Here is a 22,004-nt window from a genome sequence, read left to right on the forward strand (position 1 = left end):
TAGGGTTCGGCGAAAAGCCCCTTCCTTCCAGATCATTGACGGGCAGCTATATAAACGGTCGTTTGGAGGACCCTTATTAAAATGCCTGCTTAGACCTGAGGCCAAGAAAATAATGGACGAAGCCCATAGAGGCATTTGTGCTGCGCACCAGGGCGCCCACACACTCGCTCGGAAGTTGGTCGTTCAAGGATATTATTGGCCGACCATGATGCGAGACTGTATCGAATGGATGTCCAAGTGCGGTGTTTGCCAAGCATTCGCCAGGAAAGACACCCGGCCGGCCACCTTTTACACGCCGGTCACCACTGCTATTCCTTTCGCCAAGTGGGGCATAGACTTGTTGGGTCCGTTGCCCGTCGCCCCGGGGGGTTTGAAATTTTGCGTCGTGGCTATCGATTACTTCACCAAATGGGTCGAGGCAGAACCATTGGCTACCATAACCGAGTACCAATGTCGACGTTTTCTATGGAAAAAGGTAATCTGTCGCTTCGGCCTACCCGAGCATATCGTCAGTGACAACGGGCGACAGTTCGACTGCCAGGCGTTCGCTGCCTTTTGCCGCCGACACGATATCAGGCATACTAAGGTATCGGTGGCATACCCGCAAGCCAATGGACAAGTCGAGAACGTGAATCGAACGCTGGTAGATGGGATCCGGAAGAAGCTTGAAGACATCCGAGGAAATTGGGCGGATGAGCTTGATCGAGTCCTGTGGGCTTATCGCACTACCCAACGGCGAGCAACTGGGGAGAGCCCATTCTCGCTCGCGTACGGCTTCGAGGCCAAAGTCCCGGTCGAAGTGGTCGAGCCCACCCACCGGGTTCGCACCTATTCAGATGAAGAGAATGAAGAAAATCTACGGATCGAGAAAAATTTCCTAGAGGAAAAGAGAGAAGCCGCGAGCGCACGAATAGCGGAGTATCAGCAGGCGGTGAAACGATATCGCGACCGGAAGACTCGCCCGCGAACCTTTCAGGTTGGCGACCTTGTGTTACGCGATCGACAAGCCAGTCAGCCCACCGAAGGAGGTAAGTTTGCAGTTAAGTGGGAGGGGCCATACCGTATTGCTGCGGTGGTCCAAGCTGGAACCTACAAGTTGGAAACTATGGAAGGCAAGCCCATAGATCGCATATGGAACGTCACCCATCTGAAAAAGTTCTATCAATAGAAAAGGATAGGCCGTGTACAGGCTCCAGGATTCTGAAAAATTTTAATAAAGAGCATGAGTTACGAATAATCGCTCCGGAGACTCCGCGAGTATATATAGAAACAACGGGGCACTGACCCTAAACCGTTTCTGAGAAAGTAAAAGCCTAAAGAGTCGCCTCGACTGAGGGACTCGGCGAGAAAGAGTTAGGAAACAAGGGCCCAGACCCTTAGTCGTTTCCGTGAAAAAGCCAAAAGGAGTCGCCTCGACTGAAGGACTCGGCGAGTATATATAGAAACGACGGGGCACTGACCCTAGACCGTTTCTGAGAAAGTAAAAGCCTAAAGAGTCGCCTCGACTAAGGGACTCGGCGAGAAAGAGTTAGGAAACAAGGGCCCAGACCCTTAGTCGTTTCCGTGAAAAAGCCAAAAGGAGTCGCCTCGACTGAGAGACTCGGCGAGTATATATAGAAACGACGGGGCACTGACCCTAAACCGTTTCTGAGAAAGTAAAAGCCTAAAGAGTCGCCTTGACTGAGGGACTCGGCGAGAAAGAGTTAGGAAACAAGGGCCCAGACCCTTAGTCGTTTCGTGAAAAAGCCAAAAGGAGTCGCCTCGACTAAGGGACTCGGCGAGTATATATAGAAACGACGGGGCACTGACCCTAAACCGTTTCTGAGAAAGTAAAAGCCTAAATAGTCGCCTCGACTGAGGGACTCGGCGAGAAAGAGTTAGGAAACAAGGGCCCAGACCCTTAGTCGTTTCCGTGAAAAAGCCAAAAGGAGTCGCCTCGACTGAAGGACTCGGCGAGTATATATAGAAACGACGGGGCACTGACCCTAGACCGTTTCTGAGAAAGTAAAAGCCTAAAGAGTCGCCTCGACTAAGGGACTCGGCGAGAAAGAGTTAGGAAACAAGGGCCCAGACCCTTAGTCGTTTCCGTGAAAAAGCCAAAAGGAGTCGCCTCGACTGAGAGACTCGGCGAGAAAGAGTTAGGAAACAAGGGCCCAGACCCTTAGTCGTTTCCAAGAGAAAGCCCAAGGAGCCGCCTCGACTGAGGGACTCGGCGAGAAAGAGTTAGGAAACAAGGGCCCAGACCCTTAGTCGTTTCCAAGAGAAAGCCCAAGGAGTCGCCTCGACTGAGGGACTCGGCGAGAAAGAGTTAGGAAACAAGGGCCCAGACCCTTAGTCGTTTCCAAGAGAAAGCCCAAGGAGTCGCCTCGACTGAGGGACTCGGCGAGAAAGAATTTGGAAATAAGGGACCAGACCCTTAGTCGTTTCCAAGAGAAAGCCCAAGGAGTCGCCTCGACTGAGGGACTCGGCGAGAAAGAGTTAGGAAATAAGGGCCCAGACCCTTAGTCGTTTCCAAGAGAGAGCCCAAGGAGTCGCCTCGACTGAGGGACTCGGCGATAAAGAATTTGGAAATAAGGGCCCAGACCCTTAGTCGTTTCCAAGAGAAAGCCCAAGGAGTCGCCTCGACTGAGGGACTCGGCAAGGAAGAATTAGGAGGTAAGGGAGAAGGGCTCGAAGCCTTAGGAATTTTTCAGTATTAAAAGAATTCAAAAACAAAGTACGAGAGAAAAGAAGGGAGAACTCTTTCATTAAAAATAAGGCCAAAAAGGAGGCCAGCCTTTACAAAAGAAGGGCTATCCTGAAAAGCCCTAAGCTACTGGGGATGGGGTGTCGACGTCGACCCCTTCTACTTGCACCCCTGCTGTTGGTCCAGCTAGGGGAACAGAAGAAGGGTCCTCCGTCTGAGGAGAGGACTCGGTAAGCTCTGGAGGCGTCGTCGCGGGAAGAGTCGCCGGATCAACAGGCGCTGCCGGCCCTTCAGCATCCAACACCGGCTTGAGGCCCCAGCCCTCGGGAGTGAACGAGGAGTCGCGAGCCAGTAACGTGGAGTGGATCTCTGTCTGCACCTCGCGGAAACCGAGGCGGTAATCGCGCTCGCCCAGATCCAGAAGGAACTCGTCGCCTTCTGGGGTCGCCAGCCACTCCTTGGCCACCTCTTTCTTCGGGGCCTCCACCGCCGCTCTCACATCCACCTCGAAGGCCGCCGACTTCTTGTAATCCTCGACGGAGGTCGCGGCGATCGTTGCCACCTTATCCCTCTCCTCCTCCCATTGGCGGGTAACCCTTAGCAACTCGGAGTTATGCACCTCCACCATCTTGCAGTTCTTTGCCTGCTCCTCCAGAAAAGCTTCCTCCGCTTGGCGCAGCTTGAGGACCATGGACCGCATCTCGGTCCTGAAGTTTTGTAGCCGCTTGCCCATCTCCATCTGGAAGGTGAGATTCTGCACGCCAACCACCAGTCGGACAAGGAAGAGGGAAAAGTAGAAGAAAGGAGTCGAGTGAATAATACTTACGCGGTACGATTGCCGGAGCGAGGCCTCAATAATGAACCCGTCCCCTAGAGCTTGGGTCGCCGCCACGTCCTTGGGCAGTAGGACGTCAGTGCACCACTTACGGATGGAGGTATTGCCCATCCAGATTTGGGCATCCTCGTCCACCTTGTGGCACAGCTTGATCTTCTTGGGAGTCGGCCCCTCCGCGTGTTCGGCTGCGCGCTTGGAGCTTGGGCTCTCAGTCGAAGGAGGAGGTGGCTGCCGAGTGGGCGACACCACGGGCGATGGCGTGAGATCGACCACGTTGTGAGAAGGTGGAGTGTTGGTCCCAAAAGAGGTAAGGTGAAAGTCTAGAGGGGGGGGGGGGGGGGTGAATAGACTTTCAAACTTTTTCGCACAGCACAACAATGGCTAAGACAGAGATAAACCAAAACTCATAACTAGATTGTTAGAGTATGGTGCACAGCGGAAATTAAATAAAGATAAAGTGCGTATGAGATTGTGTGATGATGTATCTTCGTGAGAGCAATTATGTAAAGAGCAGTAAGTAAAGAAAGCAGTAAAGAACACAAGACAATTATAGTGGTTCGCGAGGTGGTGTAATCCTCCTACTCCACTTGCTCTTCTCTCCAAGAGCCAATTCACTATATCTACCACTTCTTGGTTCCAAGATACAATGAATATCCGTGATCTAGTGCTTTGATCACAAAGCCCGCACTAATCACGCCCAGTGACACCACACTGCTGCTTCGGGTTTCACGTCGCCGCGCTACTATCCCAGGATTTCACGACTCCGCGTTACTTTCCCCCCGTCTTCCACACTCCGGTAGAAAAGTATCCGTGATCTGGTGCTTTGATCACTAAGCCCACACCAATCACGTCCAGTGCCTCCGACACTGCTGCTTCGGATCTCACAGCTCCTTGTGACAATCCAGGATTTCACAGCTCCGTGCTACTTTCCTCCCTTCTCTTGTTTTGCTCCAAAACAAGTGTTGTCTTGCTTCCAACTTCTGAGACTCTGTAGATGATCTTCAATGATGCGCAGGTCTCTTTGATGAAGATAAACACTCTGGAATGATTTATTTTGATGGATCTGAGTGTTTGCTCTCTTTTGATGAATCAAGTAAAGCACTTGATTTCTATGCTCTGTTTTGCTCTGTTTAAGAACTCTCAGAATATTTTCTCTTTAAAGCTCTCTGAGTTCTTTTCTCACACTTGAAGATTTTAGCTCTTAGCTTTTTAGCTCTTTTCTCTTTGATGAGTTCATATATCTTGCTCTTTTATGTTATTGCTCTATTTCTTCAAGTCTTCACATCTTCATCATTTTATAGCCGGTGATGAGAATCTGTCCGTTGGATAGAGACGTTCCCATGTCAGAGATCTTATCTTATCTTCTGCCAAAATGTCAGAAAGAGATAAGCTAGCCGTTTGAAAAGATCTTCATCTCCATTGTAAATGAGCTTCCAAACTTCATCTGATATTCCTCTGTTTTAACGTTGAGTGGAAATATCTGGGTTTCTGTTTTGGTGTAGAACGGCTTCTCTGATCAGCTCTGAAATGGTCCTTGTACCTTTGGGATTCAAAAATAATCTTTATTTTAATCATATACTAGTTAGAGTAGTATTTTCTTTGTGAGAATATTTTTCACTGTAAGTTCTGCTTCATCTTCTTCATTCTCACGTCTGGGTGTTCTCAGATATCAAATTGGCTTTGAACTTCCACCCAATTTGAATTTCTCCTTTGTAATTGACACCCAATGTCAATTGACTTGTAATTGGCACCCAATTTGAATTTCTCCTTTGTAATTGGCTCCCAATTGACTTTGACTTGCAATTGGCTCCCAACATCTCCTGGTGTTTCAATTACTTCTTCGAAATTGGACTTCTTTGAATTTTATCTCTATTCAATTGCTCCTCAATGTCTTCCTTTAATTGGTCCCCAATTTGAATTGCATTGGTCCTCAATTTGAATTGCATCCCATACTACAACTTGAATTGGCTCCCAATTTCAATTCTACATTGGCTCCCAATTTGAATTGATTCCATTTGAAACTTGCTCCCAATTTCAATTTCTCTGAACTAGCTCCCAATCTCTATTGTTTCGAACTAGCTCCCAATTCCAATTGATTTCAATTTCTCTGAAACTGGCTCCCAACTTCAATTGCTTCGAAACTAGCTCCCAATTTCAATTGCTATGAAATTGGATCCCAATTACTTTTGAATTGGCTCCCAAGTGCAATTGCTTCTCAATTGCCACCCAAGTGAAATTGCTTCCCAATTTCCACTTGTAATCGACGCCCATAGGTAGACTAGCGCCCAACTCCATCAGATTTAATTTAATTTGGCTTCCCAAATTTTACCTTGTAAAATTATTGATGGTGAGTTTCAAACTTGAGCCATTTCGCATAATATATCAAGCATCATCCACTTTGTCCGTACAACCTTTGATTAAATCTCCAATCTTCTTTGATGTACTCCTTTCTTTCCATAGATGCTTGATCTCCAAGTTAATTTCATGCATTCTTCGAATCTTAATTTTCTTCACGAAAATTCTTCTGGGATATCTTCTTTAGCAGTATTGACGTGAATATTACACCATTTATCTTCTTCTTCAATTTGCCATTTTCTCCATACAAATTCTTGATTTTAGGCTTGATATCCTCTTCTTCCATTTTCATGCATCTTCCTCTGTTTTTCTCTTTTGTATCTTAAATAATTTCCCGATCATGGTCTAAGACTCTACTAGACCTATAAAATAAATTGGGGGATCTACAAATACATATTTGGCATATCAAAACCATTACACTTTATTCCTAACAATTTCCCCCCTTTTGATAATGCCAAAACCTATATTCAGTCATTGGCTTTAAGTCTTTGAAAAATAATCTTTTTACTCAATTTTATTTGATAAAGCCAAGATGAGTTTACAAATGGTTTTCTAGACACAATCAAAAGAAAATTGTGAATTAATTTTTAAACAAGCTCCTAAACGCATCTTGAAATATTTTTATTTTGATCGTCATCAATTTTTTTTTTTTTACGTGCGTTTGACATATTTCTTGTCTTTTAATTCACGAAAATCTAATTACATCAAACAAATAAAATTAAAGACTCAAAATAGACCTTGGGAAATTATTATTGATATATTTCGAATATATTGAGAAAAACGCAACAGAGGTTCGAAAATAGAGAATATATTAGCTTAAGAGATTTTTCCAGATTACCTTCTGGGTTTCTTCACTCCCATGTCTTTCTTCAAAATATCCTTGATATGTTCCCTGAGCTTGAAGAAATCATCTTTGAACTTTGTATTCTGGAATCTCTTTGTAACTTGTCCAGCCATATATAATCCAAAAGCTTCCCTGAGATTGGTGCCCGGAAGAACTCCAGCTTCCCACCATACAATACATTCTTCGAAGCTTCTTTCTTCTCCAAGATTCATGCCCATAGTTCCGGTGAAATCTCTTAATTCATACCACATCTCGTTTCTTTTCCGTTTACCTTCTTCTTCTTTGTTTTTGTCCGAGATCCATTGGGCTTGATCGGCTGCAGGCCATTTCTTGATCATGCTTGGTAAATTTTCCTTCGTCCATACGGTTGTCTGAGTGATGAGACCTTTTGAGCATTCAAGCCAGTCACGAGTTTCAGCAACCTTTGATGTAGTACCAAGACTAGGATTCGCGAACTGAGCAAAACCAATCGGAGATGGTTCTTTTGAGGGTTGTCCGCGGCTTCGGCCTCTACCTTGAGTAAATTTTACTGGCTGTTGTTGGCTTCCAAGAATAAATTCTTGTTGTTGCAAAGCCAAGTGACTGAGAATTTCTTCCCCCCTTTTGGCGTTATCAACCAAAAATGCAAGGGTCTTAAAATCTCGGTCTTGGTTTGCCTTCACAGTTTCAACACTGTTATGCGTTTCAATGGAAACGGTTTGCACGTTGTCCAGCTTGTTTGTTGTAACTGCGAGCTCAACTTCAAGTTTGTTGATTCGGCTTTCTTGATCTTGAATCGCTTTGATTTGTCGCAAGTGACGTTCGTTGTGTATCTTTTCAGCTGCTTCACGCTCCTTCTTCATGAGCTGAATGACTTCAAGTAAGCCTTTTGTCACTTTTCCTTTCAAGATTCTTTCTGCTTTATCAATCTGAGTCTTCAAAGAATTTTGATGCTCCATTAATTCTTTCAGACTGACTCGGGTATCCGTGTGTTGTTGTTCTAGCATTTGGTTTTGTTCAACCAATTTTTCTCCAATTGTTTGACAAACAACATCACTGGATTCAGCTACTTTGGCAAATAAGGATGAGATTTTGCCATCTTCTTGTTCATCCATTTGCACAAAGTTTTGAGGAGATCCGAATGGACTTCTGTTCGGATCTGTGAGAACAACTGTATCAATAAGTTGCATCCTTTCTTCTTCAGGTGATTCGGCTTCTTGGTTGAGATCACCAATTTCTTCATCTAAGACCTCTGTTCTTGTGTAGTTCTCTGTAAATACATCTTCATTTTGTGGAACAGGGTCCATGATGTGCATGGTAGACTCGGTATTGTGTACTGGCAGTACACCGGATAATTGCTCCATGTTCTCCATAGGAAATTCAACTGCAACTTCCACTGGTATATTCCCTCTTAATTGTTCTGACACTTCTCCTCTTAATCCTTCTTGCACTGACACTTCGGCTCCATCAGATCCCACAGTTCTTTCATTGCACTCGAGATTCACATTCATTCGTGTGGGGGTCAGATCAGATAATAATAGAGAAGCATCATGGACTTTCACAGGTATGTCCATATGATTTTCAGTGCTCATAATCGGTATATCAATCAATGCCGTCCCTTCAGCTCTTTCATCAAAAAGCTCATTATCCATAAGAGATGTATTACCTGGATAATGGTGTGTGTCATATACTGACCTTTGTAGAGCTAACTGAAGTGATATCTCATTTTTTCTTTCTTGTTCGGCTAAACTGTTTTGAGCCATACCTCCTTCTCTGATTGGCGCTTTCCCTCTGCGTCTGGCTGCCTTTTCATGTAGCTTCAAGTGATAGACTTGATTTAAATCCATGTTGAGTGCTTCAAGCATCACATTTGTTCCGCACCATTCCAAAGAGAAATCTTCACTCTGTATCAATTCTGGGGTGATTTTTGACATGAAAGAGTGATATCTTTCAAGCTTTCATTCTCTCCAAGTTTGTACTTGCATTAACTCCTTTAACAGTTCTGGATCATCTTGAATAAGTTCTGAGTCAAACATCATCGGTCCTGCACTTCCTTCGGCAGAGTGACTTGAGAGTCTTCTTTGTAGATTATTTGAAATTTGTACATCAACTCCTGCAAACTCCATTCTTGTTGTATCATCAATTCCTTCGGCTAACATGTTCGGTTCGGCGTGTTTGATTGTTGTTACTGCCATAGCCGTACTAATGGCTTCTTGATCTCTTCCTGATCGATTGCTTGATCCGACTTGATTACTTGAGGCGGAGACTGCTCTGCTATTTCTCGGTCTGGAACTCTGAGGTGTTCTTAAACTTGTAGAACTGCCACCTTCTCTTCTTTAACTAGATCTTTTTCCAAAATTCGGACTGAATTTTCTGAACAAAAATCTATAAATTCCAACATTTTTGTGCTTTCTCATTGGAATTTTCTTCTGTCTCAGTAATTCTCCAATGATGAGACCGTAACCAACATTTTGATAGAATCGATCCACCACTGTAGGTTTGTTCTTCGGTTTGGCAGATTCAACAAACAACATCATCTTCATGTAAATGAATCTTGCCCATTTGAATTTGATTCCTTCATAATGCCGTCCATCAGACATACGGTTGATGCAGTCAAATCTTCAGTACTTCCCAATCTATTTTCAAGAATTTTGTAGATCATGTCCACCAACATCTCATATTCAAACTTCAAAATATTTTTGTGGCCGGAAACATCAGAAAATATTGGAGTCATAGGACCACGAATCTCGTTCCAAAAGTTTTGAACAACATAGCTGTGAGATTCTGGCATTAACTGAGATTCAGGAAAGTTGAAGCACTTGTGAATATCATTCTCAGTTATTGAAACTTCCGATCCTCCAACTCTAGATTTGATTGAGTCCTTTTCCACGACTGCATGTAGATAAAATTCAGCAACATCTTCTTCAAAAGTTCCAAAATAATTGAAGGTGAAGAAGTCATATAGTCCACAGTCCTTTAGAGCTTGAAGAATTTTCTCGGCCGTGTCTTTGTTGGTAGAACCCAGCTTGAAGAACTCGGGATTGAGTACCATCCCATTAGATATCTGTTGTGAGAGGGACAGAATGGGGTCGACTTGCTTTCTTCCAGATTGAGCCATGATGATCAGATCGGTTTAGAAGGGGGATAATTTTGAGGAGAGAATTTTCTGATATTCTGAAGGTCTTGAAAGAATTTTTGAGAGATAAGTATGGGGTTTATATGAGGAGGGTGACTCGAAGGGGTTTTTCGATTTTAAGATAGATGAGAATTCTCAATTGTATCCTTTGGTTGAGGTGTGTCGATTGGGTGAGCTTAGGATAGATGAGTCATCTTTTTAGATGGTGTTACAAGGAAAGAGAAGATGTCATCATTATCAGACAAGAGCATTTAATGCTCACACCTCTTTAGAAATACCCTATGCACGTAAGGTGTAGAGGGTGGAGATTTGAAGAGACACTTAGAGATTAAAAAAAGATTTGGGTTCTGATCTCCTTGAGATTTGTTTATGGGGATCAATTGAGATGATTTTACTGACAGGCGAGATGTGGGCGTCGATTGAGAGGGAGGGGGTAAATCTGTTTGGAAAGATTTGATCTAGGAGAGGATTATGGGGGGAGGTTTTAGGTTGGGTGGAGGTTTAGAAAGGGTAGGAGTTTATGGGTGGAGGTTTGATTCATAATTAAACTCTTAATTTTCCTCCTTTATCTCCTGATTTCCTTCTCAAAATCGTGTACCACAGATATAACAACACTCAAACATCTCGTTAGTAGCAAAAATTACTCCACAAATAATTAACACACATTACCAAAAATTAAACACATATACACGGCATTCCTAATTAAAACACATAAATTTTGGAAATTAGCACAATTTAAACACATATTCCTAATTTAAATTTAGAAACAACTTTATATAAAATAAACATGCAAAATTATATTCTAAAAAATTTTTAGAAACTAACAAAAGGCATTCAGCATTTTAACACATTATATCATATACATGCACATATAAGACACATTAAACACATATATAATAAAATAAACATATATACTGAACACACACACACACACACACACACACACACACACACACACACACACACACACACACACATATATATATATATATATATATATATATATATATATATATATATATATACTTAAACATGGTAAATCATTTTTTAGAGCAAATTGTTCATGCAAAAAGGTTAGTTAATTTACAGAAACATGAACACATGCTTAAAAACTGATTAACGCATTAAAACATGCAATTTAAAGAAAATTAGCAAATAAATCATGAATTGCACATTTTATCAAATTAATTTGCATGACATATGATCTCACGTTAAATAACACATGCAAATACACAAATAAATTTCTAACACATATTGCAATTTTATCACATACATATTTCGAATAAAAACATGCATATAAACACATAAAACAATTTATTCATGTAAAACAATTTATTTTGAGCACAAGTATCAATTTAAATTGAGAAATTAAGATCAGTGATACTTAGCTCATTTCGATCATTCCCAACTCGTGCCTTAAGGTTGAAAATCTCGTTTCGCATAAAGGCTTCGTGAGAATATCAGCAACTTGGTTCTCCGTAGGGATATATTTGATCTTCAGATTTTTCTTTTCAACGTGATCCCTTATGAAATGATGTCGAATGTCGATATGTTTGGTTCTTGAGTGAAGCACCGGATTGTGAGTGATAGCGATTGCACTAGTATTATCACAATAAATACTAACGTCATCACAATTAACTCCGTAATCCTTCAATTGTTGCTTCATCCACAAAATTTGCGCACAACAACTTCCTGCAGCAATATATTCGGCCTCGGCGGTACTAGTTGCGATGGAATTTTGCTTTTTGCTGAACCAAGAAACAAGCCTTCCCCCCAAGAACTGGCATGTCCCGGAAGTGCTTTCTCTGTCTATTTTGCAACCTGCAAAATCCGCATCTGAAAAACCCGTTAGTGTAAAATCTGTACCTTTTGGATACCACAATCCAACATTGATTGTGCCTTTCAGATATTGTATGATCTTCTTCGTTGCGGTGAGGTGGCTTTCTTTTGGATTTGCTTGGAATCTTGCACACACTCCCACAGCATAAGAAATGTCTGGCCGGCTTGCAGTAAGATATAGAAGTGAACCAATCATTCCTCTATATTTTGTTTGATCGACATCCTTTCCATCTTCATCTTTGTCTAGCATTGTTGATGTGCTCATTGGAATTTTGATCGATGATTTTCCTTCAAGGCCAAACTTCTTTATCAAGTCGCGAGTGTACTTTGCTTGATTGATGAATACTCCTTCTTTCAGTTGTTTGACTTGTAAGCCCAAGAAGTAATTTAATTCACCCATCATGCTCATTTCGAATTTATTCTGCATAAGCTTCGAAAATTTCTCACACAAAGAATTGTTAGTGCTTCCAAAAATAATATCATCAACATAAATTTGCACTAATAAAATATGATCATCATCTTGAATTCTAAATAAAGTTTTGTCAGCAAGGCCTTTGGTGAATCCACAGCTTATCAAGAACATTGACAAAGTATCATACCAAGCTCTAGGTGCTTGTTTCAACCCATACAATGCCTTTTTAAGTTTGTAGACTTTATCACCTTCGCCTTTTACCTCAAAACCTGGGGGTTGTTCGACATAAACTTCTTCTTCGAGTAGACCATTCAAGAATGTGCTTTTCACGTCCATTTGATAAACAGTGAAATCTTTGTGTGCGGCGTAGGCTAGGAAAATTCTGATTGCTTCAAGTCGGGCCACCGGTGCAAAAGTTTCATCAAAATCTATTCCTTCTTCTTGAGAGTATCCTTTTGCAACGAGCCTTGCTTTATTCCTAACAATCACGCCTTCTTCGTTTGCTTTGTTTCGGAAGACCCATTTGGTTCCTACAACATTGTGGTTCGGCGGTCTTGGAACAAGTTCCCAAACATCATTTCTTTTGAATTGATCGAGCTCTTCTTGCATAGAATTTATCCAATCCGGATCATTAAGAGCTTCGTCTACTTCTTTCGGTTCAATCTGGGATAAATAACACGTGAACAATGCTTCCATGGTAGATGATCTTGTTTTCACGCCTTCATGGACATTCCCAATAATTAATTCTGGAGGGTAATTTTTGAGCCATCTTAAATCTGGTTGAAATGGGTGCATGGTACTGGGTGGATCCATTTGTTGTGAATTTGCAGTGTTGGTTCGAATTTCATCAATTAAATTGTCTTGAAATTGATTACCAACATCACATGCAATTTCATCATTATTTGGATCACCAACTTGTACTGCATCCTCATTCCCACGTGAGGCATCACTCCCAAAATTATTATTTAAAGAATTTCCAACTTCTTCTAGATGAGGGATGAGATTTTCTAGAGAATTAATTTTCAACTCATCCATTCCCTGCAAAACATCATCTTTACACGTATCATTAGTATCACAAAAATCAATATGACACTTGTTACCATTTTGTGCAATTTCTTCGTCCAGTGCATCATTTTTGATCTGTGATTTTTCATCAAATACCACGTGTATGGATTCTTCAACCACCATTGATCTTTTATTCAAAACTCTGTACGCCTTGCTGGTAGCTGAATATCCTAGAAAAATTCCTTCATCTGCACGCTCATCAAAAGCTTTTAGATTCAATTTATCATTAATATGAATAAAACATTTGCATCCAAAAATATGAAAATAACCAATATTTGGTTTTCTCCCTTTATATAACTCATATGGCGTCTTCTTGTACTGCTTATGGATCATGCTTCGATTTTGCGTGTAGCAAGCAGTGTTGATAGCTTCTGCCCAATAGCGTTTCGGGAGACCGGCAGCACTAATCATCACTCGTGCGGCTTCTTTTAGCGTCCGGTTTCTTCTTTCGGCAACACCGTTTTGTTGCGGTGTTCTTGCGGCAGATAATTGATGAGAAATTCCATGTGAATTGCAAAAAGCTTGTATAACTCCATTCACGAACTCGGTTCCGCGATCCGTTCGTATTTTTGATATTTGCAATTCTTTCTCATTTTGTAGTTGTTTCAACAGTTTCGGTTGAACTTGCTCAACTTCATTTTTCTTCTTGATGAACACGGTCTAAGTGTACCTGGAAAAATCATCAACAACAACGAGAGTATATTTCTTACCACTTACACTTATTGGATCAACCGGTCCAAATAAGTCCATATGTAGCAAGCTTAGCGGTCTTGACGTTGACTCGTGTGTCTTTGATTTGAATGACGATTTGATTTGCTTTCCGCGTTGGCATGCGTCACACACTTGGTCCTTCTTGAAGATAATATCTGGCAAGCCTTCAGCTAGATTCTTCTTTGTAAGTTGATTGATAGTCTTGAAGTTTAAGTGGTTGAGCTTTCTGTGCCATTCCCAATTAGCTTCATTCGAATTTCTGGCCATTAAGCACACTGAATCTTTGCTTGTGCTCCAATCCACAATATACATGTTCTTTCGCCGTTTTCCAGATAAAACAATCTCATTTGTGAGCTCATTTTTGATTAGGCAATTGTCTTTAGAAAATTCTACAAGATAGCCTTTATCACAAAATTGACTAGTGCTCAACAAATTAAATTTTAATCCTTCAACGAAAGACACATCTTCAATCTTCAATCTTCAAACCATTTTTCTTGATCGTGCCAACTCCTTTTGTTATTCCATAATTTTGATTTCCTCCGAAAATAACTTTTGGTCCATCGATTTCTTTGAAATTCACTAGATATGATTTATTTCTAGTCATGTGGCGTGAGCAACCACTATCGATGTACCAAACATCCTGCAAAAAAGATTAATTAACTTTAGGTACCCATACTTGCTTGGGTCCTTTATTGTTAGTGATTTTTGGTAACCAAACCCACCTAGATCTTATTGAATTAAGATTGGGTGATTTGTAACCATTTGAAACATGATAATCATAACTTACTTTCGAAAACATTTTTGGTGCCGGGTTTTGAAAAACATTTTTATATTTTGGCACTTGGGAAGAGGATTGTTGCTTTGGTCTATAAAAAACATTACATCTACTGCACAACCAATCCTTTTGAGTGGGATAAAATCTCCCAACTTTATTTCTAGAAAAGTTTCCCTCTTTTCTATGAAATCTTTTTGCACTTGACTCTTTGGCATATCTTTGCTTGTAGAATTTTTGTTGCTTAGCCGTAGTATAGAATTGTTTCGGCCTTTCAACATTCACCTTTGCGTTTGATTGATAGCCAAGTCCTTGTCTCATCGTGCTATTCTGACTTTTAACAAATTTTACCACTTGAACTTTATTATTTAAAGTAGTAGTAGAATTAGTCAGATTTTGAGGGGTTTGAGAACATGTGGAGTCATAACCGATTCCGGTTCTATCTCTTGATGGCTTTTGCATGCTCACCATCTTATCCATAATTTTGGATGAGTTAGTGAACGTAGCAATTGTTGCCCGAAGATTATGTTCTCTAACCTCTCTTGCTTTACACTCTTCTTGAAGATGAATATTTTCATTCTTCAACTTACTCACTTCAAGTAAAGCATCTTGCAATTTTTTATTCATTTCTTCTTTTTCAAGAATTAGAACATTATTGCGCTCCTTGAGTTGAGGATGAGTGAGCATAATCTCTTGACAATCTCGCATTAGATTATCAACAGATTCACGAGAAAAAGAGGAATTAACAGAATTGAAAGAATTAGAAGTTACCTCTTCTTCCTCTGCTTCAAGAGCCATAAGACAATCTTCACTTGTACTCAACTCCATTAGCTTGCATATTAGAGCCGTATCATCGTCCGAACTTGAACTTTCATCGCTTGATAATGATTCCTCTGAATCACCATTTTCATTCGGTTCGTTGCTAACGAGAGCTTTTCTTTTGTCGCGCTTGAACCTTTTGCTTTCGGATTTGTTCGGCGTAGATTCAACATTTTTGCCTTGATACTTGCTAACGATCGGATATGGACAATTTATTTTAAAATGTCCGGGTTTGCGGCAATTGTAGCACAAATTGTTGTTTTCTTCGACTTTTTCATCTTGTGGGGTGCGAGAGACGAATTTTCCACGAGCAGAATTTTTGTTGTCTCCTTTTCGCATAAACCTTTTAAATCTTTTCACAAAAAGAGCAAACTGTTCGTCAGTCACAAAATCAACATTATTTTCTACTGACCTGGAGGTTGACGGTTGTTCGGCCATTAGAGCAGAATTTTGAACTTCATGAACATCATCATCTTTGGCCTTCATTTCGAACTCATACGCTTTTAGATCACTAAATAATTTGTCTGTTGACAACATTCTTAGATCTCGGTGATCGCGCATAGCCGTAACCTTCATATCCCATGCAGATGGTAAGCGTCGTAGGATTTTGAGATTAATTTCTTTTTGGCTAATATTTTTGCCAAGATCACTAATCTCTCCAAGAACTTTGATCATTCGAGCTTCCATGTCTGCAACACTTTCATTTGAGAGCATCTTGAAATCTTCAAATTTCTTCATGGCGATTGTGAGCATATTATCTTTTTCTTGTTCATCTCCTTCGCCAATCTTGATGAGAGTTTCCCATATATCTTTTGCTGTAGCACACTTTCGGATCTTCGGAAATATTGTATCATCTACGGCTTTGAATAGAATATCCTTGGCAATATTGTCAAGATTATTCCGCGTTCTATCATCCGATGTCCATTCCGGTTTAGGCTTTTGTACGTACTGTGGAGCATCTGGGGATAGGACAAACGCTGTATTGACTTTTAATATTTCGATAGGGCCAGTGGAAATAACTTCCCACATTTCATCGTGTAAAGACGATAAGTGTACCTGCATACGAACTTTCCAATCATCAAATTTATCAAGTGAGAATAATAGATTTTGAGCTAAATCTTTCTTCATCATCATCACGTGAGATATGAAAGATTAATCCAATTCACACACTTTGTAGAATGGATCTGTCTAGCAGTCAAAAGATAGTTGACCCAATTTAGGGACAAAATTTTGACTCGGATAAACACCCGCTCCGATACCAATTGTTGGTCCCAAAAGAGGTAAGGTGAAAGTCTAGAGGGGGGGGGGTGAATAGACTTTCAAACTTTTTCACACATCACAACAATGGCTAAGACAGAGATAAACCAAAACTCATAACTAGATTGTTAGAGTATGGTGCACAACGGAAATTAAATAAAGATAAAGTGTGTGTGAGATCGTGTGATGATGTATCTTCGTGAGAGCAATTATGTAAAGAGCAGTAAGTAAAGAAAGCAGTAAAGAACACAAGACAATTATAGTGGTTCGCGAGGTGGTGTAATCCTCCTACTCCACTTGCTCTTCTCTCCAAGAGCCAATTCACTATATCTACCACTTCTTGGTTCCAAGATACAATGAATATTCGTGATCTAGTGCTTTGATCACAAAGCCCGCACTAATCACGCCCAATGACACCACACTGCTGCTTCGGGTTTCACGTCGCCGCGCTACTATCCCAGGATTTCATGACTCCGCGTTACTTTCCCCCCGTCTTCCACACTCCGGTAGAAACGTATCCGTGATCTGGTGCTTTGATCACTAAGCCCACACCAATCACGCCCAGTGCCTCCGACACTGCTGCTTCGGATCTCACAGCTCTGTGTGACAATCCAGGATTTCACAGCTCCGTGCTACTTTCCTCCCTTCTCTTGTTTTGCTCCAAAACAAGTGTTGTCTTGCTTCCAACTTCTGAGACTCTGTAGATGATCTTCAATGATGCGCAGGTCTCTTTGATGAAGATAAACACTCTGGAATGATTTATCTTGATGGATCTGAGTGTTTGCTCTCTTTTGATGAATCAAGTAAAGCACTTGATTTCTATGCTCTGTTTTGCTCTGTTTAAGAACTCTCAGAATATTTTCTCTTTGAAGCTCTCTGAGTTCTTTTCTCACACTTGAAGATTTTAGCTCTTAGCTTTTTAGCTCTTTTCTCTTTGATGAGTTCGTATATCTTGCTCTTGTATGTTATTGCTCTATTTCTTCAAGTCTTCACATCTTCATCATTTTATAGCCGGTGATGAGAATCTGTCTGTTGGATAGAGACGCTCCCATGTCAGAGATCTTATCTTATCTTCTGCAAAAATGTCAGAAAGAGATAAGCTAGCCGTTTGAAAAGATCTTCATCTCTATTGTAAATGAGCTTCCAAACTTCATCTGATATTCCTCTGTTTTAACGTTGAGTGGAAATATCTGGGTTTCTGTTTAGGTGTAGAACGGCTTCTCTGATCAGCTCTGAAATGGTCCTTGTACCTTTGGGATTCAAAAATAATCTTTATTTTAATCCCATACTAGTTAGACTAGTATTTTCTTTGTGAGAATATTTTTCACTGTAAGTTCTGCTTCATCTTCTTCATTCTCACGTCTGGGTGTTCTCAGATATCAAATTGGCTTTGAACTTCCACCCAATTTGAATTTCTCCTTTGTAATTGACACCCAATGTCAATTGACTTGTAATTGGCACCCAATTTGAATTTCTCCTTTGTAATTGGCTTCCAGTTGACTTTGACTTGCAATTGGCTCCCAACATCTCCTGGTGCTTCAATTACTTCTTCGAAATTGGACTTCTTTGAATTTTATCTCAATTCAATTGCTCCTCAATGTCTTCCTTTAATTGGTCCCCAATTTGAATTGCATCCCATACTACAACTTGAATTGGCTCCCAATTTCATTTCAATTCTACATTGGCTCACTAGCTCCCAATCTCTGTTGTTTCGAACTAGCTCCCAATTTCAATTGCTATGAAATCGGAATTGAAATCGGCTCCCAATTCCTTTTGAATTGGCTCCCAAGTGCAATTGCTTCTCAATTGCCACCCAATTTCCACTTGTAATCGGCGCCCATAGGTAGACACCCAATTGCTTCTCAATTGCCACCCAATTTCCACTTGTAATCGGCGCCCATAGGTAAACACCCAATTTCCACTTGTACCACTTGTAATCGGCGCCCATAGGTAGACACCCAATTTCCACTTGTAATCGGCGCCCATAGGTAGACTAGCGCCCAACTCCATCAGATTTAATTTAATTTGGCTTCCCAAATTTTACCTTGTAAAATTGTTGATGGTGAGTTTTGAACTTGAGCCATTTTACATAATATATCAAGCATCATCCACTTCGTCCATACAACCTTTGATTAAATCTCCAATCTTCTTTGATGTACTCCTTTCTTTCCATAGATGCTTGATCTCCAAGTTAATTTCATGCATTCTTCGAATCTTAATTTTCTTCACGAAAATTCTTCTGGGATATCTTCTTTAGTAGTATTGACGTGAATATTACACCATTTATCTTCTTCTTCAATTTGCCATTTTCTCCAGACAAATTCTTGATTTTAGGCTTGATATCCTCTTTTTCCATTTTCATGCATCTTCCTCTGTTTTTCTCTTTTGTATCTTAAATAATTTCCCGATCATGGTCTAAGACTCTACTAGACCTATAAAATAAATTGGGGGATCTACAAATACATATTTGGCATATCAAAACCATTACACTTTATTCCTAACATGGAGGAGTCGCCTGAATCGCCAGCGACGGCTGAGAGGAAGAAGCGGCGGCGGCACCAGTGGAGCGCTGGGTCAAGCGACGTCTCATCTTTTCAGCCCTGTCCGCCATCTCAGGAGTCGGTGCAACGGCCTCGTCGGAGCTAGAGGAGTCGGAATCGTACGGACCTGCAAGAAAACCGCATAGTTGTAAGTGTTTCAGGTCAAAATGAAAATAAAGAAGCAGGAACGAGTTGAGAATGGGGTAAAAAGACGCTACCTATGGTGGTCGCGCCCTCCGGCAGTAGGCCATGCTTGGCCATGGCCCGGACCCGGGACCAATACTTGACCGAGTACGGCCCCAGGCTCTTCAAGAACTCGCCGCCCTGGACAGCATCTTCTGTAATGACGGCACGCCGAGAGCAAGGCTTGAAGAGAGTCGCGGGCCACAGGGTCGGAAAAGAGAAGGAAGAAGAGCGGGGTCGGACGAAAAAGTAAAGAGGCTTCCACTCTTTGATCGAGTCGGATAGCCCCTCGAAAAGCTGCCGCCCCGGACGTGCGGCGACTTGAACAAAGTCGGGCGAGTGAGAGCCGACTTTGTTCACAGTAAAGAGAAACCGAAACAAGTCCAGATCTGGCTCACACTGCAACCAAAGGCAGAGGTTAATGAAGCTGGTGAGAAGGCGGTGCGAATTGGGCACCAATTGGCCCGGGACCAGATTATAGTGCCGGAAGAGAAGTGAAAGAAATGGGTGAGGAGGCACTCGGAAGCCGAATGCAACCGAGTGCAGGTGAATGCCTACAAAACCCTCCGGCGGGTTATGAATAGGCCGGCCCTCCGCCGCGACAACCAGGGCCGACGGGCCAAGCAAAAAAGGGCCATATCCAGGCTCGCTGCCGTGGCATTCGACGGAAGACCGGACGGCCTGACAATCGAGTCGAATTTGCCTCGCGGCCGCTCGACGCCGTCCGGCAGAGCCGCCACCGTGGTTAGCGGGGCTGGGCTCATCGGAGTAGCCGCCCCCGAAGAAGAAGGGGTTAGAAAAGAAGAAGAAGACACCGCCTGGAAGCCTGCCGGCATTTCCAGACGGCGGACAACAGAGGAGGAAGAAGAGGACGACGGCGAAGTCCCCGCCGGATTGTCAACGGAGTGACGGCGGGTGGAAGAAGAATAAGAGGAGGAAGACATTACTTACAGATCGGAGGTGAGACTGGGAAGACGATGAAAGAGCGAAGAAGCGTGAGTGGAGACTTGAAGAAGAAGAATAGAGGAGAGGAGCTATTTAAAGGAAGAGGGAAGCCCGGGAAGCTGCCACGCGGCGCCTTCTCAGTGGAGGAATTGGAGGCGACGGGACATTGAAAGGACGCCGCATTTAATGCCTCGAAAGACGGGGCAACGGTTCAGGTCTGGGGCTAGCCTGCAAACGGCGCGTCTACCCTAGGCCGAGGCCGGATAGCTATGACCCGGCCTGCTAAGCCGGAAGCCCATCAAGGGCCGTAGCCGCGGGGGCCCACCAGACCAAGCTAGAAGTTTCTAGAAAAGACTCGGCCGGGTCCGGCCAACTGAAGGGCCTGGATAAGTTTCTGGTCGCGAGGTCGGCCAACGGATTCGGCGAGTCCCTCGCCTAAGGGGATCAGTCGGACAAATTCTAAGAGCCGGTCATGATAACCGGGAGTCAGCCAAAAGACATGCAAAACCAAGAATCAGACATAAGGACATGATTTTTATTCCATGAAACAGGGGAGTACAAGACCGAGGACTCGGCCACACACATTACAAGGAAAATACGGGCCTAGGGCTTAGCTTCTTTCTCCTCCGCATGACGCACCGGCTGCGGACCCTCCAGGAAGTAGTGGGGACGGAAAGCCAAAGGACTCGGCTCAGGCTCGGGCTCGGGCAGTTCATCCAGATACACTGCGGGCTTCCCATCATCAATCATCCGCAGGGGCCTTTCCAGAGCACTCGGCGACACAATGCCAAAAAGCGGAGGAGCCTCCCACTCTATGTCTACCTCCGGTTCCAGGTCCTCCACCACGGGTTCCATCTCAGCATCGTCCGGCTCTATGATCATCAGGTCCAGCATGTCGGGGGGCACCAAAATAGGGTCAGAGGTGGAGTCGCCCACTAGATGCCCTCCGTTAGCCATCCTTTGATGCCGGAGCTTCTCTAGCCGGGTGTGCTCCTTGTTGCGAATAGACCAGCGGCGATCACCGTCTCTGAAGCTCATGACTTGAAGTTTTGAAATGAGGGATAATGTGAAGTATAGAGCCACCAAGAGCCCTTATATAGAGCCTCGAGGGGGCGATAACCCAGGCGCAAATCACGGAGGGAATCATAACTGACGTAACTGAGCCGGATTGGATGGGTGGTGCGAATCTCTGTCAGAGATTAATCCCATCAAATTAGCTTGGGAAGGGCGAGATTCGCACGCTAGCCTGAAAAGCCTGACTCGCCCTGGGAGGCGGAATATTTTACAGGTGTCAAACAAAGGGAGGACTCGACGCTGTGGCCGACTCCTCAACCATTCAGGCGGACGGGCGCACTAACAATACGAAAGAAGAAGCATAATGCAAAGAGTGTTTTATTATAATAGAAGAGGGTGTAGGCTACATAGAGCTTATTACAGCGAGAGTAAGCAAATGCTCCTAAAAGACTACCCCCCTAGAACATAAGGCCAACCCCGACCTACGTGATCACTCGCCCGGCGAAGAGGAGTCACTCCCAAAGAACCCTCCCGATGGTCCAGGAGGGGATGGGCAAAGCGAGTCCCAGAAGGCTGGCATGAGCGGTGGCACGATCAGCTCTTCATCGTCCG

This window comes from Ipomoea nil, unplaced genomic scaffold, assembly GCF_001879475.1.
Source record: "Ipomoea nil cultivar Tokyo-kokei standard unplaced genomic scaffold, Asagao_1.1 scaffold0207, whole genome shotgun sequence".
Lineage (NCBI taxonomy): Eukaryota > Viridiplantae > Streptophyta > Magnoliopsida > Solanales > Convolvulaceae > Ipomoea > Ipomoea nil.